Source organism: Somniosus microcephalus, chromosome 3, assembly GCF_052327205.1.
Source record: "Somniosus microcephalus isolate GS21.2 chromosome 3, FLI_Smic_1.0, whole genome shotgun sequence".
In the NCBI taxonomy this organism is placed as follows: Eukaryota; Metazoa; Chordata; class Chondrichthyes; order Squaliformes; family Somniosidae; genus Somniosus; species Somniosus microcephalus.
In genome coordinates this window covers 117104787-117122086 of record NC_140989.1, presented here as the reverse complement: position 1 = coordinate 117122086, position 17300 = coordinate 117104787, and the positions used below count along the sequence as shown (strand labels likewise).

At 46.1% G+C, this 17300-nt stretch overlaps 2 non-coding genes across 2 annotated transcripts; both read left to right on the top strand.

The window, feature by feature from the left end:
- Positions 1–6421: 6421 nt before the first annotated feature.
- Positions 6422–6612, top strand: LOC147121294 (U2 spliceosomal RNA). Its single transcript, XR_015077801.1, has one exon. It is a non-coding gene; the product is annotated as a U2 spliceosomal RNA (small nuclear RNA).
- A 7732-nt stretch (positions 6613–14344) lies between these two features.
- LOC147121293 (U2 spliceosomal RNA) lies at positions 14345–14535 on the top strand. Its single transcript, XR_015077800.1, has one exon. It is a non-coding gene; the product is annotated as a U2 spliceosomal RNA (small nuclear RNA).
- Positions 14536–17300: the final 2765 nt, after the last annotated feature.

Sequence of the window (17300 nt, the reverse complement as noted above, 5' to 3'; positions counted from 1 at the left end):
GTGGGAGCACTCTCTCTCTCTCTCTCTCTGTCATTTCATATTCCCCATAATAATTTCTCCTGTCTCAGCCTCTAAGGGACCAATGTTTACTTTTGCTACTCTCTTCCTTTTTACATAATTGTAGAAGCTCTTAAAATCTGCTTTTCTATTTCTTGCTAGTTTTCTCTCATTCTATTTTTTCCCTTTTTATCAATTTTTTGGTCATCCTTTGCTGGTTTCTGAAACTCTCCCAATCCTCAGGCTTACTACTATTCTTCGCAACATTATAAGCTTCTTCTTTCAATCTAATGCTATCCTTAACTTCTTTAGTTAGCCACGGTTGGATTACTTTTCCCGTGGAGTTTTTGTTTCTGAATGGAATGTATTTTTGTTGAGAATTATGAAATATTTATTTAAATGCTAGCCACCATAACTACCACCATAACTTTTAATCTATTTTTCCAATCTACCTTAGCCAACTCGCCCCTCATACCTATGCAATTGGCTTTATTTAAGTATAAGACTCTAGTTTCGGACTTAGGCAAGTCACTCTCAAACTGAATGTGAAATTCTATCATATTATGATCACTCTGCCCCAGAGGATCCTTTACTATGAGGTTGCTAATTAACCCTGTCTCATTACAAAATACAAGATCTAAAATAGCCTGTTCCCTGGTTGGTTCTGTAGTGTATGTGCTTTGCAGAAAGAACTATATTCTGCAGCCCCTGTATACTGCAGTACTGGTAGTGACCACCCCCGTATATAAGCCTGTGTAGTAACTTTGCATAGTAGTTCCAGTGTTGTCTCCACTCAGTAAACATCTGTTGTAACCAACTCCTGTAGTCCGTGTCTCAATTACACACGGACATAATACTGGCGACGAGCAGATCCGAACTTACCTACAGTTCTGCATCACCTCATGGGGATCCATCCCTGAAGCGAAGTTGTTAGAGGTCGAGGCCAGAAGGAAGAAAGAAAAAAAAACAAACAGAAGAAACGGGCGTCGACCGTGGGCAACCGCCTCTGATTCATCGGAGTTGAAGATTTGCAGGAGAGGCTGTCGAGAGCGGGGCTTGGTTATCCTGTCTATGGTGTTCCAGCTAATCGGGCTGGTGGCAGGTAGTACACTGATCCTTCCTGGGCTGCGGCGGGCTAGAGCTCGATCAGGTGGCTTTTCAACGGGGCCGAGCAGCGTTGTCGGGAAGAGGAGAGAGAGAGAGAGGGTGGAGCACACAGGGCGCGGCCGCTGCTACGAAGCCGGGCAGCGTACAGACCCGAGAAGAGGGAGGAAAGTGTCCTGTAGGGTTTGCTCTGATGACGGGAAAATAAAAGAAATTAGAAGTGCAGAAAGCCGCGAGGAGCTGCAGTTTGCCACGGGGACCGCGGAGAGCGGCGTTAGCAGCAGCGCGGGGGGGAAGTGCGCAAAGAACATAGGGCGTCGCCATCAAGGCATAAAAACACCAGCAGCAGCGCTAGCAGCAGCGGCGAAGACAGAAAGCACGGGAGGCGCCATCTTAATCCAGTGGGGAAGAAGGCAAAGCGCGGGAGGCGCCATTTTGTTCAATCGGGGAAGAAGGCAAAGCGCGGGAGGCGCCATCTTAGATTTCCAAGATGCCGAAGACTGGCAATATCACTGCCTTTGATAATGCAATAGAAGACTGGACCACGTATGTGGAAAGAGTCGAAGTATATTGCAAGGCAAACGAAGTAGCCGATGAGAAAAAGGCATCGGTACTACTAAACTTAATGGGCGCAAGAACGTACGGCCTATTGTGGAACCTGATTACTCCAGCCAAACCGATGGCGAAGAGTTTTAACGAAATTGTTGATATCCTACAGGAACACCTAAATCCTACACCGCTGCTGATAGCAGAAAGATTTAAATTCCACAAGAGAAATCAGCATAAAGATGAGAGCAATGCTGATTACCTTACGGAACTACGCAAGCTATCAAAGCACTGCCAGTTCAGAGCAGGACTGGCAGATACCCTACGGGACAAATTTGTCTGTGGACTCCTGAGTGAAGGAACCCAGAAGAGGGTGCTCTCAGAGAAAGAGCTGACGCTAGATAAGGCTTTCAGCGTGGCAGTATCGTACGAAGCAGCAGCAAGGGGAGCTGCGGAAATACAGCAAAAGCCACAGGAATACGGCACCCATGAAATGACACGGGAATTTGAAAAATGTTATCGCTGCGGCAGAACAACCCATGACCAGAAGGACTGCTGGTCCAAGGACAAAATATGCAGGCAATGCGGAAAGATGGGACACATTGCACGAGTTTGCAGGTCTGGGAAGAAGACTAACGACAACAAAAAGGCTACTAAGGAACAGCACAGGAAAGTACAAAAGATGACGGACAGTAGTTCCGAAGACCAGAAGAGCGATAGTGACTCCGGGAACAAGAGACTAAGCTGTCTCAAACTTCACAACGTAATCACAAAAGAGGATCACCGAACCATTTGGGTCACCCTCACGATAGCAGGGTCCCAAGTCAAAATGGAATTGGATACAGGATCAGCCCTGACCGTCATGAATCGACGAGACTACGAGCGGCTATTCTCACACATACCCTTGAAAGAGACATCCATTGTCTTGAAGATGTATACGGGGCAGAAAGTATACCCCAGAGGGAAAATAAGGGTGCCTGTCGAATACAACGGCAAGGAAATACAGAAATTGTATCTGTACATACTGCAAGATGGTGGACCACCGTTATTGGGACGTGAATGGATCAGAAAGATAAGTTTAGACTGGCACTCCATTCAGGCATTGACTGTGGCTGGTAAAAAGGATGACGACGTCACACCTGGACGATTGTCAAAAATCTTAGCTACCGCCAAAGAGGTATTTCAACAAGAACTGGGAACTCTTAAAGGCGTAACGGCCTCGATAAAAATAGAAGAGAATGCAATTCCCAAGTTTTTCAAAGCAAGACCGGTACCGTATGCAATTCGCCCAGCCATCGAGGCAGAGCTGGAGAATCTGGAGAATGCAGGCGTGTTATCTAAGGTGGACTGGAGCGAGTGGGCGACACCCATCGTTCCTGTCATGAAGAAAACGTTAAACAATACGTCTGAGGAACCAAGGAAGGTTCGCATCTGTGGGGACTTCAAGGTGACGGTGAACCCAGTCCTTCACACAGCACAGTATCCTCTCCCGAGGATAGAAGATATTTTCGCCTCACTATCTGGAGGGAAGCGTTTTACAAAAATTGACCTAGCACAAGCATATTTGCAGATGGAGGTTGAAGAATCCTCTAGGAAGTATCTCACGATAAACACTCACAAAGGTCTTTACCAGTATAATCGACTGGTATTCGGAGTAGCATCAGCTCCGGCGATATGGCAAAGAGCGATGGAACAAGTCCTGCAAGGGATTCCGGGGACTCAGTGTTACTTGGACGACATCCTAGTGACAGGTGAAGATGACAGTGAACACCTTGCCAACCTAGAGCAGGTGCTCACTAGACTAAGAGAACATGGGCTACGAGCCAATCGCCCGAAGTGCGAGTTTTTTAAGAAACAGATATCGTATTGTGGCCACGTGATTGATGAAGAGGGCTTACATAAGTCCCCATACAAAATTGAAGCGGTAGTTAAGGCTCCAGCGCCTGAAAATGTGTCGCAACTGAGGTCATTCCTCGGATTGGTGAATTACCACCATAAGTTTTTGCCGAATTTGTCCACAATTCTGCACCCACTGAACGCCCTACTACAAACTGGAGTAGCATGGAAATGGAGCGATGAATGTAAGCGGGCCTTTCAGAAGAGTAAAGACCTAATCACTTCAAGAGAAGTATTGGCTCACTACAACCCATCATTACCGATAAGACTGGCGTGTGATGCGTCTCCCTACGGCATTGGAGCGGTACTGTCACGTAAATTCCTTGATGGTTCAGAGAGGCCGATAGCTTTTGCGTCACGCTCGTTAACTTCAGCCGAGCGTAACTACGCCCAGATTGACAGAGAGGCCCTCAGCCTGGTGTGGGGGGTGAAGAAGTTCAATCACTACCTGCATGGTCAGAAATTTACTTTACTAACTGATCATCAACCTCTTGTCTCCATTTTCAACCCTCAGAAGGGCGTCCCGATAATGGCAGCACAACGGCTACAGAGGTGGTTCCTTTTCCTAGGGGCACACCAATATGACATCGAGTACAAAGGAACTAAACAGCATGGGAATGCTGATGGATTGTCGCGCCTACCGTTGCCGACGGTGGAAGAAGCACCTGCAGTGGATCCTGTGGAGATATTCCACTCGACCATAGTCGAATGTCTACCTGTGACGAATGCAAACATAGAAAAGGAAACACAAAATGACCCGACACTCTCCAGGGTCTATGATTTAACGGTGAAGGGATGGCCAGCACATGGCGAACCACTGTTGCCAGCATTCTCGCCGAGAAGAGAACAGCTGTCGGTGTGCAGAGGAACCTTGATGTGTGGATCCAGAGTAGTAATTCCACCCAAATTGAAGGATAGAGTGCTCAATGAGCTTCATGAGGGTCACCTGGGAGGGGTAAAAATGAAGAACTTAGCCAGAGCGTTTGTGTGGTGGCCGGGAATCGATAGAGAAATCGAAGAGATGACCAAGAGCTGTACAGGATGCCAGAAGGTCCAAAACGCCCCACCACAAGCCCCTCTACATCCATGGGAGTGGCCCTCATCTCCATGGCAAAGGGTGCACATTGATTTTGCTGGTCCATTTATGGACTCAATGTTTTTAATTGCGGTGGATGCACATTCAAAGTGGCCAGAGGTAATAAAAATGTCCTCAACCACCACAGAAAAAACTATCACAGTCTTACGAACCATATTCGCCAGAAATGGGCTGCCTGAATAGATTTGCTCCGACAATGGACCGCAGTTTGTGTCTGAAGAGTTCCGGAGGTTCTTAAAGAACAATGGTGTTAAGCATTACACATCCGCCCCATATCATCCAGCCACCAATGGATTGGCTGAGAGGTTCGTTCAAACATTCAAGAAGGCTATCAAGGCAATGTGTAATGAAGACATACCCCTACAACACAAGGTGGATAACTTCTTGTTTGCCTCCGGAATGCGACACATGCGGTTACCAACCAAACTCCAGCCATGATGTTCTTCAATCGAAGACCACGATGCCGCTTGGATTTGGTTAAGCCAAACATCAGAAGAGATGTGGAGAACAGGCAGTTTCAGAATATGAATGAAAGGCCGACCAGGAGTTTTAAGATAGGTCAACCAGTTTTGGCCCGGGACTACCGCACAGAGAAATGGCAGCCAGGAACGATCTGCACACGGCAAGGACCTCTAATGTATACCGTGGATGTTGGAGAGAGCATTGTAAGACGCCATGCTGACCAGATTCTAGAGTCGCTGGAAAACGTCAATTCCACACCACGATCCGATACACCTGGTGATGAAACCGAAGTACCAATTGCATCTACCTCAGAATCGGTGATATTGGAAGCAGACGAACAAAACAACGACGTTGATTCCGAATCAACTTTGCCAGAAGAACCTGATACCCCAAAGAGGCGTTATCCAGACAGAATCAGGAAGCCTCCTCAAAGACTGAACTTATAATTGCTTAACTTCAGCTAATGTATAGCGACTGTAATTGTAAATATGTTATTTAGTTATTAATCGAATGTTATGTACTGTTTAGCTAAAAGGGGAGGAATTGTAGTGTATGTACTTTGCAGAAGGAACTATATTCTGCAGCCCCTGTATACTGCAGTACCGGTAGTGACCACCCCTGTATATAAGCCTGTGTAGTAACTTTGCATAGTAGTTCCAGTGTTGTCTCCACTCAGTAAACATCTGTTGTAACCAACTCCTGTAGTCCGTGTCTCAATTACACACGGACATAATAGGTTCCATGACGTATTGTTCTAGGAAACTGTCCCGAATGCATTCCATGAAGTCGTCCTCCAGGCTACCTTTGCCAATTTGATTTGTCCAGTCTATGAGAAGATTAAAGTCCCCCACGATTATTGCATTACCTTTGTTACAAGCTCCTACTATTTCTTGATTAATATTCTGTCCAACGGTATAGCTACTGTTAGGGGGCCTATATACTACTTGATTCAAAAGCTCTTCAACGTAGGTAAGTGTGCAGTTATGCACCCAGATCACCTCAGCACTTTGTCAGTTGGTTGTTGCATTGTCACTCACGCAACTGGTGTAAAACGTTTTTGTTGCACAGCAGCCTCTGACAGTGACGTACATGCGGACAGGCACAACCCTCTCCCATCTGATTGGTGGAATACTGTCAATTTACATATCTATGAAGCAGTTTCACTGAAAAAGGAAAAAAGGCAACTTCTGTAAACTAATCTTCTGTTAGAAAATATCCCAACAGTGAAAACATCAGCAGTTATACGTCTTTGGGCACAGTCAGCCTGACTTAACAGAGGGAGGGCAAACAGGAGCTGAGAACAGTTTGGGCCGCGCGGGTATCGCTTCTCGGCCTTTTGGCTAAGATCAAGTGTAGTATCTGTTCTTATCAGTTTAATATCTGATACGTCCCCTATCTGGGGACCATATATTAAATTGATTTTTGGAACAGGGAGATGGAATAGGGGCTTGCTCCGTCCACTCCACGCATCGACCTGGTATTGCAGTGCCTCTGGGAACGGTGCACCTCCCTCTCGGGAGATTTTCAAAAATTAAAAACAGCTTCATGAAAAACATCCACTTTCTTTTCTTTACTTTTTTTCCCCACCACGTGTACATTTCAAAATCTAACACACCAAGGAACAATTTCAAAACAAACACAGGCGACCGCTCTGTACATTCGCTCTCAAATTTAAAACCACTAAATGCTGCTGACAAACCTTGCATGCTGCTACGCTCACACTCTCAGCTCAGTCTACATTCCAAATACCAAAAGTCATTTCACTTGCAAATACAGCTCACAACTTGTCTTTCAGCAGAAATAACAACAGAAAATGCTGGAAAAACTCAGCAGGTCAGGCAACATCCGTGGAGAGAAATTTGAGTTGACGTTTCGGGTCGAAACCCTTCTTCAAAACTGGAAAGAAAAGAAAATAGATCGAAGGCAAGACTGCGATCGAACAAAAGAAGAAAAAGGAGACAATAAAAGGTATTCGAAGCCAGACGAGATGGTAATAGGCCCGTGGAGACAAAAGGCAGCTGAGATTAGGTGTGAAGTGTACTGGCAGGTAAGAGACAGCTGCCAGGTGAGAGAGAGAAACAAAAGGAAACGCGGGGGTGGGCAGGGGGGGGGAAACGAGGACCCAAAACAAAGGGGTGGAAAAAATTATAAGTAAAAAAGTAATAGGGGCCGAGGTTCTGGTGACATTTCAAAGCAGCTCTCTGCTGCTGCCGCTGCTCTGCTCTGCTCTTAAAAGTACAACAACCCATACAACAATGGGCTCAAAGCTGCCACAGTTTACAGCTAGTCACAAATGTGTAAATCCACAAGATCATACATACTCTGCAAATGATTGAAAGGTCAAAGACTCAACAATCAAAAGTAGCCATCACTGGTCACATTCATGTATTTCCACACCCAAAACTTACGCAGAAAACTCCGCCCAAACCAATTAAAGGCATTTAACCTGCAGCCAAGCACAAAGAGAGGCAGAGTATAAGGGAATAAACCAACAATTCTCGGCCTTTTGGCTAAGATCAAGTGTTAACTGCTTGATTCTAATGCTAATTGACCTTGAGTTGCGATACTGGTTTGGCTGCACTTTCATGCTGGCTTCGGCTTAGACCCAATCAGAGCTCAGTGGGAGCACTCTCTCTCTCTCTGTCCCAGTGGGAGCACTCTCTCTGTGTCTCAGTGGGAGCACTCTCTCTCTCTCTCTTTCTCTCTCTGTCTCAGTGGGAGCACTCTCTCTCTCTCTCTCTGTCCCAGTGGGAGCACTCTCTCTGTGTCTCAGTGGGAGCACTCTCTCTCTCTCTCTTTCTCTCTCTGTCTCAGTGGGAGCACTCTCTCTCTCTCTCTCTCTCTCTCTCTCTGTCATTTCATATTCCCCATAATAATTTCTCCTGTCTCAGCCTCTAAAGGACCAATGTTTACTTTTGCTACTCTCTTCCTTTTTACATAATTGTAGAAGCTCTTAAAATCTGCTTTTCTATTTCTTGCTAGTTTTCTCTCATTCTATTTTTTCCCTTTTTATCAATTTTTTGGTCATCCTTTGCTGGTTTCTGAAACTCTCCCAATCCTCAGGCTTACTACTATTCTTCGCAACATTATAAGCTTCTTCTTTCAATCTAATGCTATCCTTAACTTCTTTAGTTAGCCACGGTTGGATTACTTTTCCCGTGGAGTTTTTGTTTCTGAATGGAATGTATTTTTGTTGAGAATTATGAAATATTTATTTAAATGCTAGCCACCATAACTACCACCATAACTTTTAATCTATTTTTCCAATCTACCTTAGCCAACTCACCCCTCATACCTATGCAATTGGCTTTATTTAAGTATAAGACTCTAGTTTCGGACTTAGGCAAGTCACTCTCAAACTGAATGTGAAATTCTATCATATTATGATCACTCTGCCCCAGAGGATCCTTTACTATGAGGTTGCTAATTAACCCTGTCTCATTACAAAATACAAGATCTAAATTGGCCTGTTCCCTGGTTGGTTCTGTAGTGTATGTGCTTTGCAGAAAGAACTATATTCTGCAGCCCTGTATACTGCAGTACTGGTAGTGACCACCCCCGTATATAAGCCTGTGTAGTAACTTTGCATAGTAGTTCCAGTGTTGTCTCCACTCAGTAAACATCTGTTGTAACCAACTCCTGTAGTCCGTGTCTCAATTACACACGGACATAATACTGGCGACGAGCAGATCCGAACTTACCTACAGTTCTGCATCACCTCATGGGGATCCATCCCTGAAGCGAAGTTGTTAGAGGTCGAGGCCAGAAGGAAGAAAGAAAAAAAAACAAACAGAAGAAACGGGCGTCGACCGTGGGCAACCGCCTCTGATTCATCGGAGTTGAAGATTTGCAGGAGAGGCTGTCGAGAGCGGGGCTTGGTTATCCTGTCTATGGTGTTCCAGCTAATCGGGCTGGTGGCAGGTAGTACACTGATCCTTCCTGGGCTGCGGCGGGCTAGAGCTCGATCAGGTGGCTTTTCAACGGGGCCGAGCAGCGTTGTCGGGAAGAGGAGAGAGAGAGAGAGGGTGGAGCACACAGGGCGCGGCCGCTGCTACGAAGCCGGGCAGCGTACAGACCCGAGAAGAGGGAGGAAAGTGTCCCGTAGGGTTTGCTCTGATGACGGGAAAATAAAAGAAATGAGAAGTGCAGAAAGCCGCGAGGAGCTGCAGTTTGCCACGGGGACCGCGGAGAGCGGCGTTAGCAGCAGCGCGGGGGGGAAGTGCGCAAAGAACATAGGGCGTCGCCATCAAGGCATAAAAACACCAGCAGCAGCGCTAGCAGCAGCGGAGAAGACAGAAAGCGCGGGAGGCGCCATCTTAATCCAGTGGGGAAGAAGGCAAAGCGCGGGAGGCGCCATTTTGTTCAATCGGGGAAGAAGGCAAAGCGCGGGAGGCGCCATCTTAGATTTCCAAGATGCCGAAGACTGGCAATATCACTGCCTTTGATAATGCAATAGAAGACTGGACCACGTATGTGGAAAGAGTCGAAGTATATTGCAAGGCAAACGAAGTAGCCGATGAGAAAAAGGCATCGGTACTACTAAACTTAATGGGCGCAAGAACGTACGGCCTATTGTGGAACCTGATTACTCCAGCCAAACCGATGGCGAAGAGTTTTAACGAAATTGTTGATATCCTACAGGAACACCTAAATCCTACACCGCTGCTGATAGCAGAAAGATTTAAATTCCACAAGAGAAATCAGCATAAAGATGAGAGCAATGCTGATTACCTTACGGAACTACGCAAGCTATCAAAGCACTGCCAGTTCGGAGCAGGACTGGCAGATACCCTACGGGACAAATTTGTCTGTGGACTCCTGAGTGAAGGAACCCAGAAGAGGGTGCTCTCAGAGAAAGAGCTGACGCTAGATAAGGCTTTCAGCGTGGCAGTATCGTACGAAGCAGCAGCAAGGGGAGCTGCGGAAATACAGCAAAAGCCACAGGAATACGGCACCCATGAAATGACACGGGAATTTGAAAAATTTTATCGCTGCGGCAGAACAACCCATGACCAGAAGGACTGCTGGTCCAAGGACAAAATATGCAGGCAATGCGGAAAGATGGGACACATTGCACGAGTTTGCAGGTCTGGGAAGAAGACTAACGACAACAAAAAGGCTACTAAGGAACAGTACAGGAAAGTACAAAAGATGACGGACAGTAGTTCCGAAGACCAGAAGAGCGATAGTGACTCCGGGAACAAGAGACTAAGCTGTCTCAAACTTCACAACGTAATCGCAAAAGAGGATCACCGAACCATTTGGGTCACCCTCACGATAGCAGGGTCCCAAGTCAAAATGGAATTGGATACAGGATCAGCCCTGACCGTCATGAATCGACGAGACTACGAGCGGCTATTCTCACACATACCCTTGAAAGAGACATCCATTGTCTTGAAGACGTATACGGGGCAGAAAGTATACCCCAGAGGGAAAATAAGGGTGCCTGTCGAATACAACGGCAAGGAAATACAGAAATTGTATCTGTACATACTGCAAGATGGTGGACCACCGTTATTGGGACGTGAATGGATCAGAAAGATAAGTTTAGACTGGCACTCCATTCAGGCACTGACTGTGGCTGGTAAAAAGGATGACGACGTCACACCTGGACGATTGTCAAAAATCTTAGCTACCGCCAAAGAGGTATTTCAACAAGAACTGGGAACTCTTAAAGGCGTAACGGCCTCGATAAAAATAGAAGAGAATGCAATTCCCAAGTTTTTCAAAGCAAGACCGGTACCGTATGCAATTCGCCCAGCCATCGAGGCAGAGCTGGAGAATCTGGAGAATGCAGGCGTGTTGTCTAAGGTGGACTGGAGCGAGTGGGCGACACCCATCGTTCCTGTCATGAAGAAAACGTTAAACAATACGTCTGAGGAACCAAGGAAGGTTCGCATCTGTGGGGACTTCAAGGTGACGGTGAACCCAGTCCTTCACACAGCACAGTATCCTCTCCCGAGGATAGAAGATATTTTCACCTCACTATCTGGAGGGAAGCGTTTTACAAAAATTGACCTAGCACAAGCATAATTGCAGATGGAGGTTGAAGAATCCTCTAGGAAGTATCTCACGATAAACGCTCACAAAGGTCTTTACCAGTATAATCGACTGGTATTCGGAGTAGCATCAGCTCCGGCGATATGGCAAAGAGCGATGGAACAAGTCCTGCAAGGGATTCCGGGGACTCAGTGTTACTTGGACGACATCCTAGTGACAGGTGAAGATGACAGTGAACACCTTGCCAACCTAGAGCAGGTGCTCACTAGACTAAGAGAACATGGGCTACGAGCCAATCGCCCCAAGTGCGAGTTTTTTAAGAAACAGATATCGTATTGTGGCCACGTGATTGATGAAGAGGGGTTACATAAGTCCCCATACAAAATTGAAGCGGTAGTTAAGGCTCCAGCGCCTGAAAATGTGTCGCAACTGAGGTCATTCCTCGGATTGGTGAATTACCACCATAAGTTTTTGCCGAATTTGTCCACAATTCTGCACCCACTGAACGCCCTACTACAAACTGGAGTAGCATGGAAATGGAGCGATGAATGTAAGCGGGCCTTTCAGAAGAGTAAAGACCTAATCACTTCAAGAGAAGTATTGGCTCACTACAACCCATCATTACCGATAAGACTGGCGTGTGATGCGTCTCCCTACGGCATTGGAGCGGTACTGTCACGTAAATTCCTTGATGGTTCAGAGAGGCCGATAGCTTTTGCATCACGCTCGTTAACTTCAGCCGAGCGTAACTACGCCCAGATTGACAGAGAGGCCCTCAGCCTGGTGTGGGGGGTGAAGAAGTTCAATCACTACCTGCATGGTCAGAAATTTACTTTACTAACTGATCATCAACCTCTTGTCTCCATTTTCAACCCTCAGAAGGGCGTCCCGATAATGGCAGCACAACGGCTACAGAGGTGGTTCCTTTTCCTAGGGGCACACCAATATGACATCGAGTACAAAGGAACTAAACAGCATGGGAATGCTGATGGATTGTCGCGCCTACCGTTGCCGACGGTGGAAGAAGCACCTGCAGTGGATCCTGTGGAGATATTCCACTCGACCATAGTCGAATGTCTACCTGTGACGAATGCAAACATAGAAAAGGAAACACAAAATGACCCGACACTCTCCAGGGTCTATGATTTAACGGTGAAGGGATGGCCAGCACATGGCGAACCACTGTTGCCAGCATTCTCGCCGAGAAGAGAACAGCTGTCGGTGTGCAGAGGAACCTTGATGTGTGGATCCAGAGTAGTAATTCCACCCAAATTGAAGGATAGAGTGCTCAATGAGCTTCATGAGGGTCACCTGGGAGGGGTAAAAATGAAGAACTTAGCCAGAGCGTTTGTGTGGTGGCCGGGAATCGATAGAGAAATCGAAGAGATGACCAAGAGCTGTACAGGATGCCAGAAGGTCCAAAACGCCCCACCACAAGCCCCTCTACATCCATGGGAGTGGCCCTCATCTCCATGGCAAAGGGTGCACATTGATTTTGCTGGTCCATTTATGGACTCAATGTTTTTAATTGCGGTGGATGCACATTCAAAGTGGCCAGAGGTAATAAAAATGTCCTCAACCACCACAGAAAAAACTATCACAGTCTTACGAACCATATTCGCCAGAAATGGGCTGCCTGAATAGATTTGCTCCGACAATGGACCGCAGTTTGTGTCTGAAGAGTTCCGGAGGTTCTTAAAGAACAATGGTGTTAAGCATTACACATCCGCCCCATATCATCCAGCCACCAATGGATTGGCTGAGAGGTTCGTTCAAACATTCAAGAAGGCTATCAAGGCAATGTGTAATGAAGACATACCCCTACAACACAAGGTGGATAACTTCTTGTTTGCCTCCGGAATGCGACACATGCGGTTACCAACCAAACTCCAGCCATGATGTTCTTCAATCGAAGACCACGATGCCGCTTGGATTTGGTTAAGCCAAACATCAGAAGAGATGTGGAGAACAGGCAGTTTCAGAATATGAATGAAAGGCCGACCAGGAGTTTTAAGATAGGTCAACCAGTTTTGGCCCGGGACTACCGCACAGAGAAATGGCAGCCAGGAACGATCTGCACACGGCAAGGACCTCTAATGTATACCGTGGATGTTGGAGAGAGCATTGTAAGACGCCATGCTGACCAGATTCTAGAGTCGCTGGAAAACGTCAATTCCACACCACGATCCGATACACCTGGTGATGAAACCGAAGTACCAATTGCATCTACCTCAGAATCGGTGATATTGGAAGCAGACGAACAAAACAACGATGTTGATTCCGAATCAACTTTGCCAGAAGAACCTGATACCCCAAAGAGGCGTTATCCAGACAGAATCAGGAAGCCTCCTCAAAGACTGAACTTATAATTGCTTAACTTCAGCTAATGTATAGCGACTGTAATTGTAAATATGTTATTTAGTTATTAATCGAATGTTATGTACTGTTTAGCTAAAAGGGGAGGAATTGTAGTGTATGTACTTTGCAGAAGGAACTATATTCTGCAGCCCCTGTATACTGCAGTACCGGTAGTGACCACCCCTGTATATAAGCCTGTGTAGTAACTTTGCATAGTAGTTCCAGTGTTGTCTCCACTCAGTAAACATCTGTTGTAACCAACTCCTGTAGTCCGTGTCTCAATTACACACGGACATAATAGGTTCCATGACGTATTGTTCTAGGAAACTGTCCCGAATGCATTCCATGAAGTCGTCCTCCAGGCTACCTTTGCCAATTTGATTTGTCCAGTCTATGAGAAGATTAAAGTCCCCCACGATTATTGCATTACCTTTGTTACAAGCTCCTACTATTTCTTGATTAATATTCTGTCCAACGGTATAGCTACTGTTAGGGGGCCTATATACTACTTGATTCAAAAGCTCTTCAACATAGGTAAGTGTGCAGTTATGCACCCAGATCACCTCAGCACTTTGTCAGTTGGTTGTTGCATTGTCACTCACGCAACTGGTGTAAAACGTTTTTGTTGCACAGCAGCCTCTGACAGTGACGTACATGCGGACAGGCACAACCCTCTCCCATCTGATTGGTGGAATACTGTCAATTTACATATCTATGAAGCAGTTTCACTGAAAAAGGAAAAAAGGCAACTTCTGTAAACTAATCTTCTGTTAGAAAATATCCCAACAGTGAAAACATCAGCAGTTATACGTCTTTGGGCACAGTCAGCCTGACTTAACAGAGGGAGGGCAAACAGGAGCTGAGAACAGTTTGGGCCACGCGGGTATCGCTTCTCGGCCTTTTGGCTAAGATCAAGTGTAGTATCTGTTCTTATCAGTTTAATATCTGATACGTCCCCTATCTGGGGACCATATATTAAATTGATTTTTGGAACAGGGAGATGGAATAGGGGCTTGCTCCGTCCACTCCACGCATCGACCTGGTATTGCAGTGCCTCTGGGAACGGTGCACCTCCCTCTCGGGAGATTTTCAAAAATTAAAAACAGCTTCATGAAAAACATCCACTTTCTTTTCTTTACTTTTTTTCCCCACCACGTGTACATTTCAAAATCTAACACACCAAGGAACAATTTCAAAACAAACACAGGCGACCGCTCTGTACATTCGCTCTCAAATTTAAAACCACTAAATGCTGCTGACAAACCTTGCATGCTGCTACGCTCACACTCTCAGCTCAGTCTACATTCCAAATACCAAAAGTCATTTCACTTGCAAATACAGCTCACAACTTGTCTTTCAGCAGAAATAACAACAGAAAATGCTGGAAAAACTCAGCAGGTCAGGCAACATCCGTGGAGAGAAATTTGAGTTGACGTTTCGGGTCGAAACCCTTCTTCAAAACTGGAAAGAAAAGAAAATAGATCGAAGGCAAGACTGCGATCGAACAAAAGAAGAAAAAGGAGACAATAAAAGGTATTCGAAGCCAGACGAGATGGTAATAGGCCCGTGGAGACAAAAGGCAGCTGAGATTAGGTGTGAAGTGTACTGGCAGGTAAGAGACAGCTGCCAGGTGAGAGAGAGAAACAAAAGGAAACGCGGGGGTGGGCAGGGGGGGGGAAACGAGGACCCAAAACAAAGGGGTGGAAAAAATTATAAGTAAAAAAGTAATAGGGGCCGAGGTTCTGGTGACATTTCAAAGCAGCTCTCTGCTGCTGCCGCTGCTCTGCTCTGCTCTTAAAAGTACAACAACCCATACAACAATGGGCTCAAAGCTGCCACAGTTTACAGCTAGTCACAAATGTGTAAATCCACAAGATCATACATACTCTGCAAATGATTGAAAGGTCAAAGACTCAACAATCAAAAGTAGCCATCACTGGTCACATTCATGTATTTCCACACCCAAAACTTACGCAGAAAACTCCGCCCAAACCAATTAAAGGCATTTAACCTGCAGCCAAGCACAAAGAGAGGCAGAGTATAAGGGAATAAACCAACAATTCTCGGCCTTTTGGCTAAGATCAAGTGTTAACTGCTTGATTCTAATGCTAATTGACCTTGAGTTGCGATACTGGTTTGGCTGCACTTTCATGCTGGCTTCGGCTTAGACCCAATCAGAGCTCAGTGGGAGCACTCTCTCTCTCTCTGTCCCAGTGGGAGCACTCTCTCTGTGTCTCAGTGGGAGCACTCTCTCTCTCTCTCTTTCTCTCTCTGTCTCAGTGGGAGCACTCTCTCTCTCTCTCTCTGTCCCAGTGGGAGCACTCTCTCTGTGTCTCAGTGGGAGCACTCTCTCTCTCTCTCTTTCTCTCTCTGTCTCAGTGGGAGCACTCTCTCTCTCTCTCTCTCTCTCTCTCTCTGTCATTTCATATTCCCCATAATAATTTCTCCTGTCTCAGCCTCTAAAGGACCAATGTTTACTTTTGCTACTCTCTTCCTTTTTACATAATTGTAGAAGCTCTTAAAATCTGCTTTTCTATTTCTTGCTAGTTTTCTCTCATTCTATTTTTTCCCTTTTTATCAATTTTTTGGTCATCCTTTGCTGGTTTCTGAAACTCTCCCAATCCTCAGGCTTACTACTATTCTTCGCAACATTATAAGCTTCTTCTTTCAATCTAATGCTATCCTTAACTTCTTTAGTTGGCCACGGTTGGATTACTTTTCCCGTGGAGTTTTTGTTTCTGAATGGAATGTATTTTTGTTGAGAATTATGAAATATTTATTTAAATGCTAGCCACCATAACTACCACCATAACTTTTAATCTATTTTTCCAATCTACCTTAGCCAACTCGCCCCTCATACCTATGCAATTGGCTTTATTTAAGTATAAGACTCTAGTTTCGGACTTAGGCAAGTCACTCTCAAACTGAATGTGAAATTCTATCATATTATGATCACTCTGCCCCAGAGGATCCTTTACTATGAGGTTGCTAATTAACCCTGTCTCATTACAAAATACAAGATCTAAAATAGCCTGTTCCCTGGTTGGTTCTGTAGTGTATGTGCTTTGCAGAAAGAACTATATTCTGCAGCCCTGTATACTGCAGTACTGGTAGTGACCACCCCCGTATATAAGCCTGTGTAGTAACTTTGCATAGTAGTTCCAGTGTTGTCTCCACTCAGTAAACATCTGTTGTAACCAACTCCTGTAGTCCGTGTCTCAATTACACACGGACATAATACTGGCGACGAGCAGATCCGAACTTACCTACAGTTCTGCATCACCTCATGGGGATCCATCCCTGAAGCGAAGTTGTTAGAGGTCGAGGCCAGAAGGAAGAAAGAAAAAAAAACAAACAGAAGAAACGGGCGTCGACCGTGGGCAACCGCCTCTGATTCATCGGAGTTGAAGATTTGCAGGAGAGGCTGTCGAGAGCGGGGCTTGGTTATCCTGTCTATGGTGTTCCAGCTAATCGGGCTGGTGGCAGGTAGTACACTGATCCTTCCTGGGCTGCGGCGGGCTAGAGCTCGATCAGGTGGCTTTTCAACGGGGCCGAGCAGCGTTGTCGGGAAGAGGAGAGAGAGAGAGAGGGTGGAGCACACAGGGCGCGGCCGCTGCTACGAAGCCGGGCAGCGTACAGACCCGAGAAGAGGGAGGAAAGTGTCCCGTAGGGTTTGCTCTGATGACGGGAAAATAAAAGAAATGAGAAGTGCAGAAAGCCGCGAGGAGCTGCAGTTTGCCACGGGGACCGCGGAGAGCGGCGTTAGCAGCAGCGCGGGGGGGAAGTGCGCAAAGAACATAGGGCGTCGCCATCAAGGCATAAAAACACCAGCAGCAGCGCT